The sequence below is a fragment of the Microcaecilia unicolor genome, chromosome 14, assembly GCF_901765095.1.
Source record: "Microcaecilia unicolor chromosome 14, aMicUni1.1, whole genome shotgun sequence".
In the NCBI taxonomy this organism is placed as follows: domain Eukaryota; kingdom Metazoa; phylum Chordata; class Amphibia; order Gymnophiona; family Siphonopidae; genus Microcaecilia; species Microcaecilia unicolor.
Genome location: NC_044044.1, coordinates 26,369,270 through 26,395,599, shown reverse-complemented (window position 1 = coordinate 26,395,599; position 26,330 = coordinate 26,369,270). Strand labels below are relative to the sequence as shown.

At 46.8% G+C, this 26,330-nt stretch overlaps 1 protein-coding gene and 1 long non-coding RNA gene across 2 annotated transcripts in view; one reads left to right on the top strand and one right to left on the bottom strand.

Annotated features, from left to right (window-relative positions):
• NDRG2 (NDRG family member 2) overlaps positions 1 to 1,568 on the bottom strand; it is a 47,647-nt gene extending 46,079 nt beyond the window's left edge. The window contains exon 1 of the mRNA XM_030187629.1: positions 1,284 to 1,568. The gene's annotated coding sequence lies outside the window, so the exon portion shown is untranslated. The remainder of the gene's footprint in view (positions 1 to 1,283) is intronic.
• A 5,557-nt stretch (positions 1,569 to 7,125) lies between these two features.
• Positions 7,126 to 25,961, top strand: LOC115457923. The gene is made up of 3 exons (XR_003940016.1): positions 7,126 to 7,163; positions 11,088 to 11,237; positions 25,639 to 25,961. It is a non-coding gene; the product is annotated as an uncharacterized LOC115457923 (long non-coding RNA).
• Positions 25,962 to 26,330: the final 369 nt, after the last annotated feature.

The following is a 26,330-nucleotide window of genomic DNA, read 5'->3' as shown; positions in this document are numbered from 1 at the left end:
TTCTCATGGCATTTGTGCTGTAGAACAGAATACTGGATTATTCTATCGCATTTGCCAGTTGGCAAATTTCTCACTGTGTCCGAACAGTAGAATAGAATGGTGGGTTATTCTATCCTGTGCACCAGTCTGCTGTTTTTCACAGCATCCATGCCGTAGAATCACAAGCGCCAATCGGCACTCTAGAATAAAATAGTGGATTATTCTATCACAGACACCAATTGGTGCATTTCTCATGGCAGCCAAGCAGGAGAATAGAACAGCAGATTACTCTAACAAAAGCACCAATCAACTCGTTTTTCACATTGCTCACGCTGTAGGCCAGAATATTGGATTATTCTATCACAAGCGTCAATCGGCACGTTTCTCTTGGCATCTGCACTGTAGAACAGAATACTGAATAATTCTCTCGCAGCCCCCACAGGCGTGTTTCTTACAGGGTCAGACTAGACGTTAACAGCATCTTATGTCAACAATCACATTTCTCTGCATACATGTACAGCACCCCCTATCCCCATGTGTACAGGTTCTGTCTAGCCTTTTACACTCCCTGACCCTCCCCTCCAGGGTTTACAGAATCCACAATCTACACCCCAGCTGTCAGCATTCGTGCTTAGGCATCGAATGTGGGGTTGCATGTGGTTTAAAAAAAAAACACAACCCAACCCCCCACACAAATTATCATATTAGTGGAAAGAAAAGAGATTTTAAGGGGGCCACATAAAAAAAAATCCACCAAACACAGATGTAATCTATCCTTGCACACCATGAGCAAGCAGCTATGGTGGAGAGACACTTTATAAATACACACACAGACAGTGTGCGTCTATGTTTTTTGCTTTCAAAAATAATACTCCAGGTGCAAATATATCTAATGGTCTATGTTGGAGAAAGACATATAAATATATATATACGCTCACACCCACTATGCCAGGCATAGAGTGTTTTTAAATTCTGTTTGTATTTACACTTGCATTTATGCTGTGCATGATTGCACACAACCACTCAAAGACATGTCGATAACCGTCTCGTCCCCCCCCCCCCCCCCAGTCCCAACCCTTCTCCTACCTCTCCCTGGCCTTCGCAGCTCCGTAACCCTCTCCCCTCCCAACCCACAGGGCTTAAATCGAACAAAGAGCTTAGCCAAAGCATGGGGAAAGCAAGGGTTGCAGTGGGATAGGGGTGGGGAGGTGATCCCCCCTCTTTGCTGTTGCATCCCCTCCACTCCCCCCCCCCCAGGAGCAAGAAGGGTGGGAAGGGTGAACGCTGGTTTTAATCATATTTACCTGCGTCTCTCTCTCAGCACTGGGTGGGGGGGAACGGAGCGCTGGTAGAACGGGGGGGGGGGGGGGGGCTTTCAGGTTCTGGGGTGAGGGCGGAAACTTGCAAGCTGGCTATCTTCTCTTCTGGGTGCCGGGGAGAGACTCTTTGAGCTGGGGGGCAGATGGAGAGCTCCAGCAGGTTTTCTGTTGCCTCGTGAGATATAATAATTCCCCAGTCTGTCTGTCTGGCTTTTTCTCAATTCCTCCTCTACTTGCCTTTGGGTAGGAGGGAAAAAAAAAAACCCAACCCAAGCACAGATCCAGCCCCTCTCTGAGTCAGCGAGAGACAGGTCCACACCCCCCTCCTTCTCTCCCCTCCCTCTCCAAGGCAGACGGGTGGTTGGGACTACTCTGCTGAGCCAACCCACCCTCCGAAGCGTGGCTGTCAATCCAGCCGTGCCTTGACTAGCACTGGAGCAGGCGGTAGAGAGGGAGGAGAGCAGGGCAATGGGGTGTGGCAGTCTGCAGGAAGAGAGGGAGGGCAGACCCAGGGGGCTGTTGTTTTTGTTTTGAAGGTTAAGAGTTTTTGCTGCCGTTCCTCTCCTCCCACCAGAAGCCAAAACAGGAGAGAGCAGAGAAACAGGCGTATACCCGGGGAGGCACTATGAAATGAAAGCTTAAAGTCAGTGTCATCATCTTCTATCCCACCCAGCAAACATTTTCTGCCCCTGCGCTCTGTGCATCTTGCCAGTCTGCTCTGGTATTTTCAACCCGTGCACTCTGCATTTTGCTGGAGTCTCTGATATTTTCAGCCCCCACACGCTGCATTTTGCTGGAGTCTGCTCTGGTATTTTCAACCTGTGCACTCTGCATTTTGCTGGAGTCTGCTCTGGTATTTTCAACCCGTGCACTCTGCATTTTGCTAGAGTCTGCTCTGGTATTTTCAACCCGTGCACTCTGAAAATACCAGAGCAGACTCCAGCAAAATGCAACCTGTCCATTCTACATTTTGCTGGAGTCTGCTCTGGTATTTTCAACCTGTGCACTCTGCATTTCCCTGCAGTCTCTGATTTTTTCAGCCCCTACACTCTGCATTTTGCTGGAGTCTGCTCTGGTATTTTCAACCTGTGCACTCTGCATTTTGCTGGAGTCTGCTCTGGTATTTTCAACCCATGCACTCTGCATTTTGCTGCAGTCTTGGGTATTTTCAGCCCCTGCCCTCTCTGCATTTGGCTTCAATTTCACATCATATCCAATATCAAATCACTAAAAGATTTCCAACATAACTGTGGAAAGATTACTCCTACTAGGCTCTTGGGGCCCAGAATGGTGCATGAGATAAACATTATTCCTGCCTTGTAGAGCTTACAAATTTAAGCGGATGCACATTAAAAGGAAACAGAGAAGAGAAGCAGTGATATCTCGAGCTGTTTAATTTTGTTGGCTTCCTGGGCCCCTGGCTGGGTGCGTTGTAAGACTTCTCTCTCTCCCTCCCCGTTCACAGGTTAGAACTGGTTCTGGGATCCTGGCCTCTGGATGATGAGGGAGCCTGTGGGATAATGAGAAGGAATCCAGGGGGAGAGAGAGACTGGAATATCAATAGTAACTGAGAATCAGAATGGGGTTGCGCCTGGGAGAGAGAACAAGGAACACACACAGTTTGTCACATTGCCTTCCCTTCACACTTGTCCCAAACTTTCAAGTTGCAAAACATGTTTTTCTCTCTCCCCCCCACCCTCCTCCTTTCCTCCCTGTTGTTTGCTGAGAGCCAAGCAGAGGCTTTGAGAAAAGAGAGAGCTTTTAACATTTCGGAACACACAAGAAGGGAGAGAGAGAACAAAGGTGTCCTTGTATCTGACCCCCTCCCACCAGTCCAAACCGGAGCTCCAGCCTCCTAGCAGCCACTATAATTCTTTCCCCCTTCCTCCATTCTCCCTGGACCCCTCCACCATCCAATAACCCCTTCCCTGCCTGCCTAGGTTTAGGAAACACAATGCTAGGGTATGCCCCTTGGAGAGAAGGACCTCCGTTTCTCCCTGGGCTCTACAGGGGGTGGATTGTAGGTCTGGGATCAGAAGGCTGGGGATCAGTTATTGGAGGGAGAGAGAGATGAGTATTGGAGGGGGAGATCTAAGGCACTGGATCCTAGATATAATATCTGTGGGGGGGGGGGTGGGGGAGAGAGATTTTAAATCCTAGATCCTGGATATAAGATCCTGGGAAGGGGGGATTTAAACCCTGGATCCTGGAGGGAACTGGCATAGCCACAGGTGGGCCGAGGCCCATCCACTTAGCGCTAGCTAGTGGGGATTATTATTTTTATTTTATTTATTTATTTATTGCATTTGTATCCCACATTTTCCCACCTTTTTGCGGGTTCAGTGTGGCTTACAATATGAGTTGAATGTTGGAAATACAATTTGTTACAGATAGTTAGGGTTTATATTATGCAGGGTTAAGCGAAACAATTGAGGTGTCGTTAGGGGATGTAAAAATGGAACATAGGCATTGCAACTTTGGAAGGAAACAATGGTAGCTTAGGGGCGATAAAAAGACATGATTCCAAACTCCGCCAGCTGAAGACCTCCCCCTGATGGTGCTGGAAACACTACTCTCCACTTCAGCAGTCTAAGCTTCCTAAGCTGCTGATACTGGCCTCATCGCATTGGGAGGGGGGGGAGGGGAGGAGAACACTTGGTGCCCACCCACTTCTTGACTAGGCTCACCCAAAATCTGCTGTCTGGCTACGCCCCTGCTGGAGGGGAAGATCTTAGGCCCAGGGATCTGTTGCAGGTCAATTCGATTGTGAGGGTAAGTTGTAGACTTTTTGATATACGCCTGTGCCACTAAGCTGTGGTCCTTCATGGGTCCTGTGGCACTGATGTCACGTTACAGAAGTCAGTGGATCGGGAGAGGGAAGGGAATGAGAGGGACTTGCACGGTAGTAGTGGTTGGGGCTACAAGTTCAAAATGCATATCTCCTTGCAGAGAGGATCATGGAGGCAGGTCGGTCACAGTTGACTTGTCTTCCCCAATCTCTCCATCTTCATGTCTTGCCCAGACATCCTTCATCAGAAAGGCGTCATGAATTCTCATCTCCTCTCCTCCGTCAGCCTGAATCTCTCCTGCAACAACCTCTACCTTCAAATGCATACTGTGATTCCCTTTCTCCCATCTTGTCTCTGTGTAGATGTAATTTCCTGTCAATGTGCATTTGTCCACCATTGTGTCTTCTCATCATTTTTCTTCGCTCTCCCCTTCAATTTCGCATTTAGAATTCTATGAGAAGAGGGTAAGCAGGCTCTTCCGAAAAGACCGAGGGAGACACTGGTTCAAAAAGGTGATCTTTATTGAAACAACTTAAAAGACTCGACACAGCTGCTGTGTTTCGGTGTCCAAACGCCTGCATCAGGAGTCTCGTGATGTTCGTTGTACAGAGGTAGGCAAAGTTTCCAAGATCACATTCAGCTTTAAATGAATAAAGTAGATCCAAAGTCCGTGGACCCTCATGAAACTTCTGTCGCCTTTTTGAACCAGTCTCTCCCTCGGTCTTTCGGAAGAGCCTTATTTACCCTACTCCTTGGATTCTCTCTCGTTGACGCACGAAGGGCCTGATCGTTCCTGCACTGTGTGTATAATTCTATTATAACAGAATGTAATATGTATGATATTTTACATTATGCTGTACCTGGTCGCCGCATCTCAAAAAAGATATAGTGGAATTAGAAAAGGTGCAGAGAAGGGCGACAAAAATGATAATGGGGATGGGACGACTTCCCTTTCAGGAAAGGCTGAAGTGTCTAGGGCTCTTCAGCTTGGAGGAGAGACGGCTGAGGGGAGATATGATAGAGGTCTCTAAAATAATGAGCGGAGTGGAATGGGTAGACGTGAACCGTTTGTTTATTCTTTCCAAAAATACTAGGACTAGGGGGCATGCGATGAAGCTACAAAGTAGTAAATTTAATACGAATTAGAGAAATGTTTTCTTCACTCAACATGTAATTAAACTCTGGAATTCGTTGCCAGAGAATGTGGCAAAGACGGTTAGCTTAGTGGGGTTTAAAAAGGGCCTGGATGGGATAGACCATTATTAAATTGACTTGGGGAAATCCACTGCTTATTTCTGGGATAAGCAGAATAAAACATATTGAGCTTTTCTGGGATCTTGCCAGGTATTTGTGACCTGGATTGGCCACTGTTGGACAAAGGATGCTGGGCTTGATGGACCTTTGGTCTGTCCCATTATGGCAATACTTATGTACTGTGGAGGAGTGGCCTAGTGGTTAGAGCACCAGTCTTGCAATCCAGAGGTGGCCGGTTCAAATCCCACTGCTGCTCCTTGTGATGTTGGGCAAGTCACTTAACCCTCCATTGCCTCAGGTACAAACTTAGATTGTGAACCCTCCTGGGACAGAGAAATATCCAGTGTACCTGAATGTGACTCACCTTGATCTACAACTGAAAAAGGTGTGAGCAAAATCTAAATAAATATCACCACAATATAATATATTAAATTATGGCATAATACACTGGTCAGTAGAGTAATTCAGTGCTTCTCAACCCAGTCCTTGGGGCATAGTAGAGGTGTGGATGGGGACAATGGGAAAACCCATGGGTATCCGCAGTATTGATGACTAAGATGCTTTGATAACAGCAGTCGCAGGACAAAATGGCTTCCTTGACGAGGGTTGCAGGTAACAGAATAGTGCCCCGGGCCATGGTTGCAAGAGAATAGCCATGGTTGCTTTTGACGCTTTGCTGTTCACAGACTAACTCCAAAGTGGTGCCCTCCAGCTTTGCATCCTGGGTGGTTGCTCTTCTTGGCCACTCCATGATGACCAACTGGCTGGCCATAATGTGATGCCTCTCAGAAGGTTCTAGATCCTGAAAGTTGGCCACACCCACTCTTCTATTGGGAAAAAAAACAAAAAAATAAGGCTGATGCAGACTGTGGATCTCTCTCTCCCCCCCTCCCTCCATCCTCCTGAAATGCAGAAAGGGGAAAGGAAAATGGGACTTGATATACCGCCTTTCTGAGGTTTTTGCAACCACATTCAAAGCGGTTTACATATATTCAGGTACTTATTTTGTACCAGGGGCAGTGGAGGGTTAAGTGACTTGCCCAGAGTCACAAGGAGCTGCAGTGGGAATCGAACCCAGTTCCCCAGGATGAAAATCCACTGCACTAACCACTAGGCTACTCCTCCACTCCAGAAGACTTGCTCCCTTGATTCAGTCATTTGAGGCTCCTTTTTCTAAGCAGTGGCAAGCCCAACGTGGGCTTAGCTCTCACTATACAGGAGGTACTGCCGGGTTACCGCACAAAAAACGTTGTGGCGTTGGAGTGTTCCCAGCGGTAACTGGGCAGCGCCACGCGCTGTCCCGTTACCGCCAAGTGAGGCCCTTGGTTTGCTGTGGCACCCTGTCCAACTGACCCTAAGAAGCGGGTGGTGTGGGATGAGGTAGGAATTCTAATTCCGCAGCATAGAATCCCCTGCCCCTAAGTAATATTCTTTGCCCATGAGGTGTTTTGGTTGTCACAAGGCTGGATTGGAACCTAAAGGCTGTTATGGGAGCAGATAGGCCTCACTCCTTTTCTGTAGCTTGCTTTGTTTTCCCAGTGGTACATAGTGCCTGCAGCTGTTTTTAGGGAGAGGAGGTGTCTCCAGATGTTTCCAAAGAACAATTTACACCTGTCACACCCAGAGAGTTTTGGTGGGAGGAGGAGGGAGAAGACATCCTGGAGGACGGGCAGGGAATGAGGCCTTGAAGGGATCCAAAATGTTTTTTCCATATGGGAGGAGATTTTTTTTTTTTTTTTAATTCATTTGGGAAAAGCCAGCAGACCATGCCAATGTCAGAGAGGAAGGAAGAGAATTGTGAGTGGACAGTGAAGAGCAGAAGGTGGGCTGAGACACAGAGAGTGCATGAAAAGGAGTGACACTCAAAGATCGGGAAGGATACAGGGACCATGAAATGGAGAGGCACACACAGAGAGGGTTATAGAGAGCGCAACAATGAGGCAAAGCCTGTTTTTATGTTTCGAGGCTGTCAGTGTTATTCAATGTCGGGGATTTTCCAGCCCAGAAATCTCTCCGTGCCCACAAGTGGTGACGCTGGCACTCAAGAGCCCTCTGTAGCCAGGAGATGAAAACAGTCAAAGAAGAAAAGACGCTGAGGCGCAAAAGGGGGGGGGGGGAGGACAGGGTAGGCCCATGGCTGAGGCCAGAGGGTTCAAGTGTTTTACCCTTAAACTATTTTCTTCATCGCTTACAACTTCTGCAGCAGACGGGATAGAAATATGAGAAATATTTATCGCTGGGCCTAACATTTAACCAGGGCAGTGATGGGAAGAAGGTAAACACCGGCCGCAGCGTATAACTTATTCTGCGTGTTCGGTGCAAGTCACTATGATGGAGCTGTTCGCCACACCCAAACGAAATGTATAAATGATCCGTTTAGTAGCTCAATGTCACCACCAAATGGATGATTTTAAAGCCCACCGTCACTGCGGCCCAAACCCACCCTCTTAATGTATAGATAGTATTGAGCTGTTCTGATGGATTTTGACCCAATGCTATTTGTGGAAGGGTTAAAAATCCAGGGACAGCGAAGTCATATGTGTACCTTATGTGCTGAACAGTATAACGTTATTTGAACATTAGCCTTCTTATAACTTGTTTATAAGGGACAGCGAGGGGAGGGGGTGTCTTGTCCTTAATATCAAATTATATTGTGTAACTCAACATCAGAGGAGTTAGGAGACCGGCAGAGCTGACGGATGCACACCTGCTCCGCACACCCCCTTGCTGCCTGCTTATGTCACAACTGTGAGGAATGATCCGGAGTAGTGAGCCCTTGTGCCGCTGTCAGGGACCGGCAGCAGAAGGTGAACCACCCAACAGGAAGCGAGACTAAACACAGAGAGGCTGGTACAAGATTCAGGACTCTCAAACAGGCCTGGCTGGACAGAATTCTGGAATGGACTTGGCTTGGCTCGACTGGAAGCGGATGCAGGAATGGACTTGGCTTGGCTGGAATCAGATGCTGGAACGGACTTGGCTTGGCTGGAGCTGGATGCTGGAATGGACTTGGCTGGAACGGACTTGGCTTGGCTGGAACAGGATTCAGGATACTGGAACAGGCTAGGTTGGAATGAAAGCTGAAAGCAAACGGGGCAGCCACAAACAGGAAGGGAACTGAAACTGAAGACAAGAAGACAAGAACTAGCAGGGCTGGAAGACCTCTGTTGCAAAGGCCAGTCTGAAAGTTCCCAGGTGCTTAATAAAGGCAATTACAGATGAGGTCACAGGTAAGAGTGAGGCTTGACAGCAGAAACACCTGAGCACGGCTTGGCTGCAAGAACAGCAAAACGAGGCTTGGCTGCAGGAACCCCAAAGCAGGACTGGAATGAACTCTGGAACATGCCCAGGAAACAGGAAGAAGACAGTCCACAGTAGCCACAGGTCCTGGGCACCAGGAGGCGAGGGGAGAGTAGGCACGGAATACAGTCACAATCGTGACATGTTACTTCCTGTGCTGGGCAGAGGACCGACAGCCGCGTGCCTGCTCCGCGCACCCCCTTGCTAGGAGGAAAGGTGATGGCATGATGCGCTTTGGGGGCGGGGGGTGATGCACTTTAGGAGGTGGTATGCCTTGTGGGGGGTGACGCGCAGGAGGAGGGGTCGAACAAGCTAGGAATGCCATTGGTACAAGTGGTACATCCCTCGGAATGCACATTTGAATACAGATAAGCCCATTTAAATAAATTAGCATGTTATTACTATTGACAGCTGCCGGGGACGTTAAATAGCTCTCAGATCCCCTTTGTGTGTTTCCCCGTTGAATAATGTGCTCGCTAAACCGGCTGGAACTGGTCAAGAAAGCACGTTGCTGGCCTGGTAAACTTAGTCCATCTCCCCCTGAGACAAGTAAGTTTGGGCAGGATGCTTATGACACAAGGCGCGTTAGACCGCAACTTAACACTAGAGAGCCAAGTGACATCCACAACAAAGAAAATGTTCCACTCAATGTGGAAACTCAAACGCGTGAAACAATTCTTCCCGAGGGGAACATTTCGCAACCTGATACAATCAATAGTACTAAGCCATGTAGACTACTGCAACGGAATTCATGCGGGATGCAAAGAACAAACCTTAAAGAAACTTCAGACCGCTCAAAACACGGCAGCTAGGCTTATCTTCGGAAAAACGCGATTTGAAAGTGCATAACCCCTTCGCGAAAAACTACACTGGCTCCCAATCAAAGAACGGAATGCTTTCAAAATCTGCACCCTGGTTCACAAAATTGTCTACGGTGAAGCCCAGGGATACATGACAGACTTGATCGACCTACCAACTAGAAACACATCTGAATCAACACGAACGTACCTAAATCTGCACTACCCAAGCTGCGAAGGACTCAAATACAAATGAACTTACGCGTCCGGTTTTTCCTACATAAGCACACAACTGTGGAACGCACTACCAAAAGCCTTGAAAACGACGTACGACCACCTAAAATTCCGGAAATCAGTAAAACCCAACCTGTTTAAAAAGGATACCCTACCGATCCAACTTAAATGCCTAATCTCTGCAACGCAACCAAACTAAAGCACGTAATGGACATAACACAACTCTTCTGTTCTCCGGTTCCCTAATGCGGCTGTGCCACATGAACTTGATCTTACCACAACATCACCCTGTATTTGTTCACACCGGAGCCTGCAAAGGCCTCTCCGGTACTATGTAAGCCACATTGAGCCTACAAATAGGTGGGGAAATGTGGGATATAAATGTAACAAATAAATAAAATAAAGGCTCAAAGCGGGGGGGGGGGGGGGGGGGGGGGGGAGTTGAATAACTTTAAGGAAACATTACTCCAGCGGAAATATGCAGAGCAGCCTCCCAGCAGGCGAGGTGATGTGAGCTAAAAAGTGTCAGAATTCAAGAAAACCTGGGCTAAGCAGAATTGATGCATCTGGGGTGAGGGAGACACCGGGCAAAGGTTTGGGCACAGCCTGAGCTGTTCTGCGGGACTTTGCATGAGTCCCAGGAGCAGAAAACACACAGGGAGGATGGAGAGGGGCACTCTGTTACTCAACACGTGAAAGCAATGGTGGGCAGACTTCTATAGCAGGCAGGCAGGCCCTATTTTTAGAGATGGCATGCAGAGCAGTTAAAAGTCTGGGCCCCCTGTCCACAGCATTGATTTATAGGTGGAGGGTAGCTGGGCTAGAGCTGTGAGCCTGACAGGGGTACAGCACCCCCTTCCTCTCTCACCCCATGTGTGCCGAGGCGAGAAGAGAAGGGACAACATGTGAACCCTGATCAACTTTATCTGGTTAATTAAAAGCGAGCTAGGCCGAGCAGGGAGACCCTGACTCTCTGTCTCTTTCTGTCTGTTCCAGGCTCTTTCTCCTTTTTGTCTTTATATCTCTCTAGTTCTCTCTCTCTCTCTCTCTTCCTTCCTGGGGTTGAGTGTTGGAAAAGGCACGTACAGATAACAATAGCTGCTCTGAGACTCTGGACATTGACAGAGGAACTTTCCAGAACATTCAATTTGGCACCAGCAGCCCCCATTCTCTATTGTTCTCCTTGGCACTGTCTCCTCTCTCTCTCTCTCTCTGTATTCCTTCCACATCCTCATGTATGTGTCCATTAAGAGGTGGAGGAAAGAAGCCTATACACGATAACTCCCCGATGAGAGCTGAACAGGAAAGTGACCCCCCATTCTTTATTTTGATCCCTGTTGGCATGTGCCCCGCTCCATCTCTCCCTGCCTTTCTTTAATCCTTTTTTTCTCCTTCACCTCTATGTCTCTATCCAGTAACAGAGGAATGGGAAGAAAAGGAAGACTATGCATGAGAACTCCCTGATGAGAGCCAGCTGAAGGAAGGAAGGAGGAATGAGATCATCAGAACTCCCTCAGTGGACACACCAGGGGTCCCTCTGTCTCGGTGTTCTGTGTCCAACAATGGTGAGGTATCGGCAGTGCATTTTTTTCTAGCAAAAAAGGTACCGGTACTCAAATGCCAGGCCACCCTTCAAGGGCGGGGTGATCACTGAGGGACCCACCCCACAATAGCCAGGCCCCCTGCAACCAGTCACAGGATCTCTGACAAGGCAGAATTGGTGTGTAGAGCCTGAGCTCTTTCATTAAAACTTGGGGTCCCGCGGGTGAATTTTAGCAGACAATGGAAAAGGTGCCGGTGCTCAGTACCCCCGAGTACCCCTTCAAAAAAAAGCCCTGGCTATCGGAGAAATGAGAAGGGCGGGAGGCATGTGAAGAGCGGTTCATCCTCCATCACACCCTATCAGAGCAGACGTGGTTTAGGGATGCACTGTCTTTCCTGTTGTCATTTTATGCAGCCTACGATCAATCTGTCTTCTGTAATTTTTCTAATCTATTTCAAGACCCAGTTATGCTATCCTCTGGCAGTGAGCGCCACAGGTTAGCTGTGTGTTGTGTGAAGGCACCCCGTCATTTAAACCTGCTGTCGGACAGTTGCATCAGGTGTCCCCGGTTCATTTACTTTCCGCTCATGATTCTGTGGGCACGGAGATGTCTCATGTGAGCTGAAGAGCCCTAAATAAATGTATCTCCTTGTGTGGAAGCTGATCTAGAACCTGAATCACTTCCCTTCTTTGGATCCTTTCTAGGGGTACCAGGTTCTTGCTGAGACAGAATGCCTACAGCCCCTGATAGTACCCAAGATCTGGGTGCTGTGGGTTCGTGTGATGGCAGAGTGACGTTTTCTCTTTTGTGTACAAACCTTTTCTCGGTGATTTCTTGTGATCTTCTGGCATTCCTTGTTGACACTAGATCCCTGTTGGTGGACTCTGAGATCTGTCGCCTGAGGAGTAATGGCCATTGCTTTCTGTTCAATACTCATTTCATCTGACACGTTCTTCCCCTCTCACTCAGTTTTTTTTTTACTTTGCTTAAGGTTTCCTTGAATAATATATTGTATTACTGGCAGGCTTTACCAGCTCTCTGCTTATATTTTTCCCAGGCCGTTTCTGAACGTCATAAAGAGAGCTGGATCTTCTGGGATGCCATACCACCTGTTTGCACTGACCATTCTCTCTTACCCCTTGTATCCTTGCTTTCAGCCAATTCCCCCCCCACTATTCTCGGCTCCATTAATAACCCATGGCGTGTGTCCTTAACAGGACCCCATCCAAGTATATCATATTCACAGCTTTCCCTTACCCATCTGTTTGTTTACATCCTCGGAGAACCCCCAAGGATCAGTAGGACATGATTTCCCTTGGCAGAAGCCAGGTTGACCCTTCTTAAGCAGATCATGCTTCTTCCCATGACAATGGAATGACTCTACTTCTCCCAGGTCGTTTTTTCTAGCAAAAAAGGTGCCGGGGTACTCAAATGCCAGGTCACCCTTCAGGGGTGGGGTGATCACCGAGGGACTCATCCCACAATAGCCAGGCCCCCTGCAACCAGTCACAGAATCTATGACAAGACAGAATTGGTGTGTAGAGCTTGAGCTCTTTCATTAAAACGTGGGGTCCATGTGGGTCAATTTTAGCCGGTACTCAGTTCCTCTGAGTACCTACTCAGTTCCCCTGAGTACCGCCTCAAAAAAAGCCCCACTGCAGACCGTAGAATTTTCTTGGAGTGAAGGTGATGCTGGATTGGTTTGTGGACTTCTCGGATACCTCAGGAGGTCCTTTCAACGATGGGTGTTATGCTGCCAACCCTCTGGTTCTTTGCCAGGGCAGGATTAATCCATTCAAGGACATCTTAAAATAAATACATATTACAACCCCGTGAGGCTCTGGCTACAGGGAAACCTGGCAGGCAAAGAGGCTGCAAGTGAGTCCTTCTGCTGATGGAGGACAGTGCACCGGGGTTGAGGAGCATAGACAGACTTCTGAGGGCGGTGGTGGTGGTGGCTCTGGTGTTCCTCCTCTCTCCCCAATCTTCTTTCTGAGTTACCAGGGCAAAAAGCAGCCTCTGGGGGGCAATTCTATACCTGGGTGCCAACGTTAGGTACCTAGATAGAAAAGTCAACATTATCATGGCTAAGTTTAGATGCACCTACCTCAGCGGCGTACCAAGGGCGGGGTGGTCCACCCCGGGTGCACGCCGCTGGAGAGGTGCAGAGAGCAGCCACGCGCCTGTCGGCTCCGCTGGTTCCCTGCTCCCTCTGCCCCGGAACAGCTCCCAGCAGCTAAGTTGCGCCGGGGGTGTGTGTGTGTCATGCTGCTGCACCCGGGGGGGGGGGGAGGTGCGCATCGATGATCCGCTCCGGGTGGCAGTCGACCCATGATCGTCACTGACCTACCTTAGTGGGTAACTTACAGTATTGTGTAAATATGTGTGTAAGCGGGAGCCCTGTCCTTGCTCCACTCATGTGTATGCTCCCTTAACTAACAGGCAGATTCTCAAAAGTCGCCGTTAAATATAACGTGCATTTATAACCACAGTTGAACTTCCCAATTTCAAAACAGCGACCGATGCTTCAAGGAAATGGCGTGCGAATGAGATGCGCAGAAATTCTGCAAGTGGTTCAGTAGGGAAAGCGCCCAGCCCATGCGCAAAAGTCTCTTGGTAAGTGTCCATGTTCTGCGCATGCGCAGGAGAAAAAGGCGTGCGTCTGGTGATGTCACATGCGGAGTTTCCCGTTTTTTTTGGTTCCATGGCAACTTTTTAACACTACTGTTATGTGCAGGACTCACACACACACACACTCACAATGCACGCACATAGCACATTTCACACACATGGACCGATACTATTAAAAATATTCCATGACAACTTTTTATCACTACTGTTACGTGTGGGACACACACACGTGACCCATTTCATACACACGTGCCCATACTATTAAAAATGTTCCACAACAACTTTTTAACACTACTGTTAAGTGTGGGGCACACACACATGCACACACACGGCACATGCATATAATACACGCATATGGCACATTTCACACACTCGTGTAGATACTATTAAAAAATGCAAGCAGACTGCTCCACCGAGAAGTCGCCTACAATAGGTGCACTTGCGTACGCCATTCCATTATAGAATTCACGCTTAGTGCGCTGTCTTGCAGCATCTAACTTTAGGCCCACTTTTGAGAATTTACCTCTTAGCAGCCAACTAGCACTAACCCGGCGTAAGTGGACCATTCACATACCAGACGGCTGGTATTCTAGAATTTTAATGCAAAAATGACATAAGTACATAAGTATTGCCATACTGGGAAAGACCAAAGGCCCATCGAGCCCAGCATCCTGTTTCCAACAGTGGCCAATCCAGGTCACAGATACCCGGCAAGATCCCAAAAATGTACAAAACATTTTATACTGCTTATCCCAGAAATAGTGGATTTTCCCCAAGTCCATTTAATAACGGTCTGTGGACTTTTCCTTTAGGAAGCCGTCCAAACCTTTTTAAAACTCCGCTAAGCTAACCGCCTTTACCACATTCTCTGGCAACGACGCTTACATTTATTTAAGCAGTAAAGTTATGAATTAAGGAGGTTTAAATTGGTTTAAATCCCAGCCGTGTCAACACTTATTTCTATAGTGCTATCTGATGGGCATAACAGAGGGTAGCTTTGGGTGAATGCTGGTGGGGGATTTTTCCCCGTTGATCATGTGGCTTTTTCCCATCCTCTTTGTTTCCCCTCCTGGCACCTGTAGAGCCACACTTTCCCGTTACTGCTTTATGTCCCCCGCAGTGGAAATCCTCCCTCCACTTCCTGTGTAGCACAGGATGCAAGCCCTTGGCTAACTTTCAAGTGCCAACCAAGTGCAGAAAGAAAACCAGCAGAGCCCAGGGAGGAAGTGTGAGGCGTGGCTAAATACTCTGGAAATGGATAAGCCAGTGGTTCCCAAACCCGGTCGTGGAGGCACCCCAGCCAGTCAGGTTTTCAGGATATCCACAATGAATATTCATGAGAGACATTTACATGCAGTGGAAGCAGTGCATGCAAATCTCTTATCATGAATATTCATTATGAATGGCCTAAAAACTTGACTGGCTGGGGTGCCTCCAGGATCAAGTTTGGGAATCACTGGGATAAGCCAAGGCTGGTAATGTGGCCCCCCCCCTTCCCCTCATGATGGAGAATACAGTGACCTAAAGGATCCAGTCTTGGTTTTGCCCCAGTGCTTGCAGGAAGATGTAGTTTGTACCAGGGGCGTAGCCAGACAACAGATTTTGGGGTGGGCCTAAGCAAGAAATGGGTGGGCACCAAGTGTTCTTCCCAACCCCCACCAGAAAAATATCTGAGCTGGCGGGAAAACGCTTCTTTCCACCTTGGCAGTCTGCAGCAGGCATGCGCTGAAAACTGAGTATGCGCAGGTGCCAGTATCGTGGAGAGCAGCGTGTTAATTACTTTCAGGGGGATGTCTTCAGCTGGCGGAGCTTGGGATCCCCACCAGCTACCGCTAAATGTGTGCTATTTTTATTATTTTATTTTTTTTACATTTGTACCCCGCGTTTTCCCACTCATGGCAGGCTCAATGCGGCGGGCAATGGAGGGTTAAGTGACTTGCCCCGAGTCACAAGGAGCTGCCTGTGCCGGGAATCGAACTCAGTTCCTCAGTTCCCCAGGACCAAAGTCCACCACTAGGCCACTATTTGAGATTCTACATGGAATGTTGCTATTCCACTAGCAACATTCCATGTAGAAGTCAGCCCTTGCAGATCACCAATGTGGCCGCGCAGGCTTCTGCTTCTGTGAGTCGTCAGACTCACAGAAACAGAAGCCTGCACAGCCTTCTACATGGAATAGCAACATTCCATGTGGAATCTCCAATAGTAGAAACATTCTATGTGGAATCTCCAATATTCCATGTAGAATCTCCAATAGTACCAACATTCCATATATAATCTCCAATAGTATCTAGTTTATTTTTGTTACATTTGTACCCTGCGCTTTCCCACTCATGGCAGGCTCAATGCGGCTTACATGGGGCAATGGAGGGTTAAGTGACTTGCCCAGAGTCACAAGGAGCTGCCTGTGCCGGGAATCAAACTCAGTTCCTCAGTTCCCCAGGACCAAAGTCCACCACCCTAACCACTAGGCCACTCCTCCACCCTGCTACTGTCAGGGCTTTTTTTGAGGGGGTACTTGGGGGTACTGAGTACCGGCACCTTTTCCATTGTCTGCTAAAATTGACCCACGGTCCCCAAGTTTTAATGAAAGAGCTCAGGCTCTACACACCAATTCTGCCTTGTCATAGATTCTGTGATTGTTTGCAGGGGGCCTGGCTATTGTGGGGTGGGTCCCTCAGTGATCACCCCACCCCTGAAGGGTGGCCTGGCATTTGAGTACCGGCACCTTTTTCACTAGAAAACATGCACTGGCTACTGTTGGGTGGACCTGAGCCCTGTGGGTGGGCCCTGGCCCACCCAGGCCCACCTGTGGCTACGCCACTGGTTAGTACTTTGTCTCAGGGTGCTCAGGCTGCTATGGAAGTGGAAACCCAGCAGCACATCAGCTCATTGTGTCAACGCAGAGCTGGCAGATCTCCTTATTAGGGAGATGCCAAGGTGTTTAAAATATTGGGAAAGCTTGCTCCTAGCGCATTCACCAAGTGCTAACTGTCAAATTATGTCGTTTCTTAGTTCTCTGCTTCAGTAATAGGCCTGTGAGATGTTGAAAACCAATAACCGGGCATCATCTGAGCAGGACTCAATGTAGCATCAAAAAATAATAATGATGCAACAGTGCCATCTGATGTCCATGTTTAGTACTGCAGTTCTCGAAAAATGCATTTTATTCAAAAGTCAATTTCAACCCCCTCCTTTTGTTCCTTAAAAAAATTCTCCATATGAGCCTGATAAATCTAGGAAAATGCATTGTCTTAGTGCAGAATATATTTATTCTTCTAATTAACACCAGTAATTTAAATTAAGTTTGCTAATGCTGAATAACTTTTGGTCCCACTTAAACTCGGGGTTCGTCGCCTCATTGAAGTCAGCTCAAAGACTCTGATCTAGTCTTTTTTATTTTTATTTGTTGCATTTGTATCCCACATTTTCCCACCTTTTTGCAGGCTCAATGTGGCTGACATATATAGTCCTGGTACTGATCCAAGAGCAGACTCTTTAATTGTGCAATCCTAGGCTACTGCTTGTGCTGTCTAGTGGGTAGCACTGGTCTGCATTGGGGGACTTTCCAGAATAAGAATTTAGGACGATATTGGCATTTTGATATCCTCTCCCTCCTTCCCACCCTGTCTTGATGGATTTTCATTCTGTAGAACAGGAGTTCTTAACCTAGTCCTCAGGGTACATCTAGCCAGTCAGGGGTTTCAGATAGATTTGCATATTGCAAGATCCTTCCTAAACCTACACTACCCAAATTGCAAAGGACTGAAATGCAAAACAACTTACGCAGCCGGCTTCTCTTACATAAGCGCACAACTATGGAATGGGCTCCCAAAAGCTGTGAAAACAATCCACGATCACTTGAAATTCAGGAAATCACTAAAAACCAACCTCTTCAAAAACGCCTGCCCCAACGACCCCACGTAACCCTCTTCACCTACCAACACAGCATGACTATGATCGAACAGGACAACACGCAATCTTCATCCATTCCGACCCTCCACTTATACCTCATACAATCACTATACAACTTTGTATTTGTTATCCACCGACTGGGCAAACGCCTTGACGGTACTACGTAAGCCACATTGAGCCTGCAAATAGGTGGGAAAATGTGGGGTACAAATGCAATAAATAAATTTACAAAATATTGTGGAGGTTGCATGTGCGTATTCAGTGTGGATATCCTGAAAACCTGACTGGCTGGCAGAGATGCCAAGTTACCCAGTTCCAGGCTAGACATTTCTTCCAGTCCTGGTTTTGAACTTACATCCCAAGGCAGTGTGGGATTTGTAGTGCCTGATCCTGCCCATTGAAATCAGTGCTGCAGGTCCCATAATTCACCAGGAGGGTGTGATCAGAAATCCAGAACCGTCCCGAAGTCTGCAGCCTGGATTGAGAACTCCTGATGTGGAAAGGTGCAACCGGAGGCAGCACTAAATATGACTGCTGAAGCTGGGGGGGGGGGGGGGGGGGGGGGGGTCTCCAGTACTGTGAAGCAGTGGCTTGGATCTGGCTCTCTCTTTGAGTATAGGACCGCTATAGAATGGCACAGGGATGGGATGACTTCCCTATGAAGAAAGACTAAGGAGGCTAGGGCTTTTCAGCTTGGAGAAGAGACAGCTGAGGGGAGACATGATAGAGGTATAAAATAATGAGTGGAGTGGAACAGGTGGATGTGAAGCGTCTGTTCACGCTTTCCGAAAATACTAGGACTAGGGGGCATGCGATGAAACTACAGTGTAGTAAATTTAAAACAAATTGGAGAAAATCTTTCTTCACCCAATGCGTAATTAAACTCTGGAATTTGTTGCCAGAGAACGTGGTGAAGGCGGTTAGCTTGGGAGAGTTTAAAAAGGGGTTAGACAGTTTCCTAAAGGACAAGTCCATAAAGCACTACTAAATGGACTTGGGAAAAATCCACAATTCCAGGAATAATATGTATAGAATGTTTGTACGTTTGGGAAGCTCGCCAGGTGCCCTTGGCCTGGATTGGCCGCTGTCGTGGACAGGATGCTGGGCTCGATGGACCTTTGGTCTTTTCCCAGTATGGCATTACTTATGTACTTATGATTATTAGAAAGATAGTTACCGTCAGCATTCCAAAAAGCCATGAGCTGAAGTTCCAAACAGTGAAAAAGCTAGCAAGTACCTTTTGCCTTCAGAGTTTACATCACTTGTCAAGGAAACATCTCCCTTTGAACATTGACTTGGGAAAAGGATGCCCACAAATCTACTTCCTGCTATTTGTGTGGGTACTTTCCTTATGAAATCCAACACCTTTCTCTCTTATCCGAAAAATGGCTAATGGTGTCAAAAGGAGGAAAAAAAGACCTCAGCTGGCTGTGATGGTTTGAAATGCAGTGTACTTTCTGGTGCTGTTGTCATAAGGCCCCTAACGAAGAGCAGACCACCTCCTTCTGATCTCTGAGGAAAGGCCTCCTAGAGAGAATCACAGGTTTCAGGGCCTTCCGTGTTGGCTTCACACAGAAGCAGAGATTTCAAGTAGTCAACAGCACACAGACAAAGACCAAAGACCTCCCAGCAAGGAGCAGGTCCCCTCAGCGCTTGGCTAAACATAGTAACATAGCAACATAGTAGATGACAGCAGAAAAAGACCTGCTGTCTGCCCAACAAGTACTGTTGTACATTTGTGGGTAGTGGGTTTTGGGGGGGAGGGGGTTGGGGGGCTCAGCACCCAAAGTAAGGGAGCGCTTTTCTGAAGTCCACCGCACTGACCCCTAGGGTGTCCAGTTGGTGTCCTGGCATGTGAGGGGGACCAGTGCACTACAAATGCAGGCTCCTCCCACGACCGAATGCCTTGGATGTCGCCGGGTTGGAGATCACCGGTATTTTTTTCCAAGGGAAAATTTGCCCACACATTGGCATACCTTGAATCCATTTTAATAACAGTTTTGCTGTGATGTGATGGCAACAAATTTCCTGATTTCAGAGCTGGGTTGAAAACGATATAAAAGTTGGAGCTTTTGAAAACATTTGTGATTCTAAGTTTCTGGCAGACCAATGATCAACAGGCTTTGCAGAATTCTATTATAATTTTATTGTGTTTTATATTAATTTTAGGTTATTTTAAAATCTGTTTATTGCATTGAAATTCTGTTTTGAAAGACATTTCTTGTGATTATTATAAACTGCTCCATTTATTTTTGTAAAAGGAATAATATATATTAATAGCATCATAGTAGATGATGGCAGATAAAGACCTGTGTGGTCTATCTAGTCTGCCCAACAAGATAAACTTGTATGTGCTACTTTATATTGTAATATCTGCCATCCCGGTAGCAAACCTTCAGGGGTGGTAGGCTCCCTTCAGCAGTCCACAAACAAAGTCCTTCCAGACAACACAGCTTTTAGTTCCAAACAGTTTATTCCCCTCCTCCACCAAATCTCAGTTCCAGGGGGTTAAAGTCCCATTCAGTTTCCAAAATAAAGCAACAAGAAAAAAACTTCCCTTTAAATCCAAGTTCTCCCCCAGTTCAACAGCCTGGGTTTCAGTTTTAAAAGTCTTTCCGCTTGGGTGGTTGCAGAATGGCAGTACACCGCCCACAACACAGCTAATTGACTCCTGTGACCACCCCCTGCCTTCAGTCCCTGCAACTCTGCCCCAAAGTACAATTACAGTCCATGTCCACTGGTTCCTCCAAACCTGGGGTGTTGGTCTCTCCACCCTCTCCTTCCTCCAAGCATTCCATTAACTCTGCTTCTCTGCTAGGCTGTTGGTTGGAGACCTCCTCCCCTTCCCAGGTGGAAGGAATCTTGTACTGATTTCTAACCCAAGGGTATTGAGCTTTGTCATCCCTGCTCCCCCTTCTGGCCCTCGCCTGCCATAGCAGCTGCTCTCTCCAGTCCTTTTCCCCCTCCCTTCCACGTGGGGACCAAACCGGGTTTTGGGACCTACCACCCCGATTCCTTCTCTCAGGGCCTTGTGGGGAATGTAGTCTGGCCCCATACCGCCTCCTGGGCTGCTTAGACCCTCCAACCTCCTTACAATATGCATACCTGACTTTTGATTTGTCTTTGCCATTTTCAGGGCACAGACCGTAGAAGTCTGTCCAGCACTAGCTTTGCTTCCTAATTACCAGTGTTGCACCAAGGTGCAGATTTTGAAAGCGATACGTTCTTGGATTGGTAGCCAGTGTAGTTTTTCTCCGAGTGGTTTGGCGCTTTCGTATCGTGCTTTGCCAAATATAAGCCTGGCTGCTGTATTTTGAGTGGTCTGAAGTTTCTTTATGAGTTGTTCTTTGCATCCCGCGTAGATTCCATTGCAGTAATCTGCATGGCTTAGTACCATTGATTGTACCAGGCTGCGAAATGTTTCCCTCGGGAAGAAAGGTTTCACGTCACCAATATATTAGCTCCTAATTGGTATTAATCAATAATTGGTGCTAAAGAAGGAAAATAAGTTTGTTTTTATAATTCTGTAATGTTTTCTCTTTTATTCCTTGGGGGTCTCTGCAGTCCCTCATTTAGCTCAGGGGACTCTCCTTGACAAGAAGCTGGATGGTTGGGTTTGCCACAGTGGTAGCAGCACTTCCCTCTTTCCCTCTGGTCCTGAGTGCCCCCATTTCCATGGTACAACCAGGGTTGATTGGGCCGAGGGATTTGAACCTGGATCTCTATAACCCAACCCTTAATGATGACCCATAACAGCTGTATTACTGTAATCCATTGCCTTGCAAAAGAGCTAATAACAATTCATAATTATAATAATCAAAATGTATGAATAGGGAAGACTGGATGTTGGATTGTACATGTTGGTTCATTGTTTACATGAAAATAATACATCAAGAATAACTGGACTCCTAAAGCATCACATTAACCCCAAACTAGCAAGAAAAGGTAAAAAGAACAGACAGAGACTCTTCAATAACTTTAGCCTGCAAAGACATAACGGACATCTTGATCCACAGCGTTTATTCATTTTAGTGGATTGGGCTCTGTAATGCATCTTTTTTTTTTTAAGCAGACATCCCTATGTGAGAATGATCCCTTCCACTGGGGTTTCAGTATGTCTGTGCTTCAGGATTCCCAGCTTACAGGTTTCAATCAGTTTTTTTTCACTTGGATGCTGCAGAGTGACAATAGAAAATGAAGCTCAGACTGTGTGTGTGAGTGATTTTTTTTTTTTTTTTTTTGCAGCGTCTCCTTCAAGGGGTACAAGTTTGTGTATAAGAACAGTCTCTTCCAACGATGCCTGCATGTCTGTCTCAACTCAGCTCTGTGCAGTTTATTTATTATAGCTTCTTGGAGTCTCATAAAACGTCCAGCCAGTACATAGAGTCCATTCTAGCAAAGAGGTGAAGAAAACGTTGCCAGAGAAATGAATGGAACAAAGGCAAAAGGCAATTAACTAATGGAAACACTGATTTCTTGCTCTTGTTACCAGACCTGGACTTTCTGGAGCTGCAAATTACGTTACTGTCCCTTTCCACAATGTATCACCCTTCCTGTTCTTAAATTTATTTATTAGAATTTGTTTATCTCCATTTTGAAGCAATTCACCCGAGAATAAGCCGGACACTGGCAATAGACAATTACAGCATTCAAAAAATTCAAATGTTCACATTATGCCATAGTCTGCAACTTACAATGTCAACACAATATATTACATTTCATAACATTCAAATCCATTTATATTCCGTATTTACTTATAAGGTTCAATGCAGATCACAATAAGGTAATCCAGCTCAAGTTAGATACTGGGAACATACATAACCAGTGGCGTTCCTAGGGGCGCTGACACCCAGGGCGGATTGCCGATGCGCCCCACCCCCCTTGTGCAGCACCCCCCCCAATGCAGTGTGACCCCCCCGGCAAAAGGACACCCCTCACCCCGGCGAAAGAATCCCCTCCCCCCCCGGGTGCACGCCGCTGGGGGGGGGTGCCACGCGCCGGTCAGTGTCGTTCGTTTCCATGCTCCCTCTGCCCCGGAACAGGTTACTTCCTGTTCTGGGGCAGAGGGAACATGGCGCGCAGCACCCCCCCCCCCCGGCGGCGTGCACCCGGGGTGGACCGCCCCCCCCCTTGGTACGCCACTGTACATAACTACTTAAAAAGGTGATTATTTAAATACTGCATAAATAAATGTTTGTAAGCATTTCTTAAAATATTTCACTATTTGTTTCCAGCCTAATTTCTTTTGGAAAAACATTCCAAATCTTTGTAGATTGCTAAGGGATCATTACAGAACGGACAGTGTAAGCACCTCGGCCTCACAGGTCAGGGAATGGTTTCTTGCAGACCAGTTCACACCTCCGGATCTAGTTGAACCCCACACCGTAATCCAACTCGGTTTTAAAGCAAAACCCAAAAAGGAAAAAAAATAAAACTCCAACCCACTCGGTTTTCAGCTCCTCCTGAGCAAGGTGCTGGCCTGCTTAGTTCTAACAGGAAGAAAAAAAAAACCCCCAGTTTATCACTTCAGCTCAACACAGTTCCACCAAGCAGCTGAAGTGCAATCCCCAAAACCTCAGACAAAAAGGGAAAAGAAAAATAAGTCCCAAAGAGTTCAGCTCTCTTACATCACCAAAACACTAATACCAAAAAGTTCAAACTAAAGTCTTTCAGTCTTGTCCCCTAGCACTGGGAGAGACCTGTACAATGCAGGCCTAGCAGAGCACCACCCTCTTCACAGTTTGCACTTGTGTGACCACCCACCCTCTGCTGCTCAGTGCCGAAAGGTTACCTTTTAATTGTTTTCCTCCAAGTCCTTATGTGCTGGATCCTCTGAGCAGGGCCATTCAAAAGGAGACTCCCTCCCTTCTTCCACACAGTCCCTGGGCTCTGCCCTCTCCCCCTCACTGCTCACGGTTCTCAGGGAATCCCACTCCTCCCCCCTTTCACAGCTGGGAGGTATCCGGTACTGATTACAAACCCAAGGGAATTGGGCTTCATCTATTATTAGCCCCCTACTGGTGACTGACTTCAATGGCATTTCTGTTCCTGAGCTGCCTCCCTTCCAGTAATTCTCAGGAATCCGCACCGGGATTTCCGGTATACCCTTTCCTTTAGGCCTCCTGGAGAACTCTGGGTAGGGTAGTTCCGGACCTGCCTGCCTTTGACATTGATCAGTGTGCTTACTTAGCCTTATCACAACATATTAGTATCTAATACCATCAACAGACGGATCATTTAGCTTTAACTGACCATTTGAATGAAGACTTTTCCCAGAGTAGGAAAATGACAGAATTAATGTAAATAGCAAAGGTGCAGAGCCATGACTAATACTGAATATTCAGGTAACACTACTTAATCAGGGAACTACCGCTTGAATTAATCAATATACAACAAAAATAACAAGCGGGTTTTGAAAATAAGAACACTGTATGAATGAAAATAGGAACACTATAAAAGTGTAAACTTGAAAAGGAGACCTCAGACTTGTGACATGCAGCGATTTTGCTGAAACGTTTTGCTCATCCGAGCGTCACACTTATCAATCATTGGTCACCTTCCAACCATCCTATACTGCCGCTTTAATTTAAGTGGCATCAATGTGGGCACTTGTATTTATTTTTTGCACAGTATAGGATGGTTGGAAGGTGACCAATGATTGATAAGTGTGACGCTCGGATGAGCAAAAGGTTTCAGCAAAATCACTGCATGTCACAAGTCTGAGGTCTCCTTTTCAAGTTTTCACTTTTATACTGTTCCTATTTTCATTCATACAGTGTTCTTATTTTCAAAACCCGCTTGTTATTTTTGTTGTATATTAATACTGAATATTAACATACATAATTTAAACTATGTTTGTGCTTCTATAGGAGGCCAAACCAATTGTCTTAACAACGGAGTTGCTCTTTCCCAGTCGTTTGCCTGACAGATCAACCTAGCTGCAGTATTCTGCAGTCTCCTGCATAACATCCTTGAGCAACCCACATAGAGTGAATTACAACAGTCTAATTTGCTAATTATAAAGGCATGAATTATTAAACGGAATTAGGTAAAAGAGAAGTAATTTTGTATTCTGCGCAGTTAAAACATCTTAACAGACAGCATAGGATGTAAGCAGAGCGGAACATATAGACAGAAATGAAAGAGTTAATAGGAGTTAGATAGAAATAAGGGTCACTAACTTAAAGAAAACATGTACACAAAGTCAGAAATAGCGCGGGAAAAGAATTACAGCTAGAGTAAGAGAGGATACGCAAGTCTTGCTACGGTATGTGCAGCTGGGGTTAATCCTTAGCTAGTTAGTTTTTTCTTCTATTAAAAGCTTGAGAAAAGAACGAAGTTTTCACCTGCTTCTTGCACTGGGTGAAGCCTTTTAGAGAGCACATTGCAGAGTGTAGGGGCTACTCCAGAGAAGGGTCACATTGAGGGGCATAATTGAACGGCGCCGGCCACAAAGAGCAGTCCCGAACCGTATTATCGAAAAAGATGGCCAGCCATCTTTCGTTTCGATAATACAGTTTGGGCCGGCCAAATGTCAGAGATACCACTCCCCTATCTCACCCCCCCGTCCCGCCTTCGCTACCCTACCGACACGTCCCCATGAAGTTTGGCCGGCTCCGCGACGGAAAGCAGTTGGCGCCGGCCGAAATCGTCTTTCGATTACACCGATTTGGCTGGGTTCAGGAGATCGCCGGCCATCTCCCGATTTGTGTCGGAAGATGGCCGGCGATCTCCTTCGAAAATAAGCTGGATTATTTCCTTTGAAGTAGGTGTGGTTAGGGATATTCTTTGGAAGGACCTAAGCGATATTGGAGATGTGTACTGGGAGATCCTGTTCTTCAACTATTCTGGCCCATTTCCTTTAAGGGTCTGGCAGATTAGACATATAGAGTTTTGAATTTAGTCCTGCGTTGCACTAGTAGCCATTATCTAACAGAGAGGATCAAGGTACACAGCATGAACAGCAAACAAACAGCACAAAGGGCTCTCACGAATGGAACAAATGTGCTTTATTAAAAGACCCAACACGGGCTGCGTTTCAACGCCACTGTGCCTACATCATGGATCAATCTACAATATAAACAAATAAAAATGTATAGTATATGTCAAAACTGCACTTGTCTTAAACATACTGAACCAAAAGTCTCTTGAAACACAAAGTGTAAAGGTCAAATGTCAATAAAGCCAAAAGAATGTATATGATAGCAACTATAACATCTGAAATGCTTATGACATGCGAAAGTGACACAACACCAAACATGTTTATGATGTGCAAAGGTGACCACAAATACATGTGTGCTAAAATTTTGGAATGCAAATATGTCATGCATCTGTTCAACTGAAGTGGTGACTTGCTGAGAAAACTGAACTAGAGTGAACAGTGAACAAAGTGTATGGAAGTGGATGGAAGGGATAGAAAGGGCAGACAGTGAATGGATGCGGGGGGGGGGGGGGGGGGGGGGGGGGAGAGAGAGGGCAGACACTCGCCTCCACCTACCCTCCTCTCTTCCTTCCCGTTCACATTAATTGATTTGATTTGCTTACTTTATTTTTTTTTTTGTCTATTAG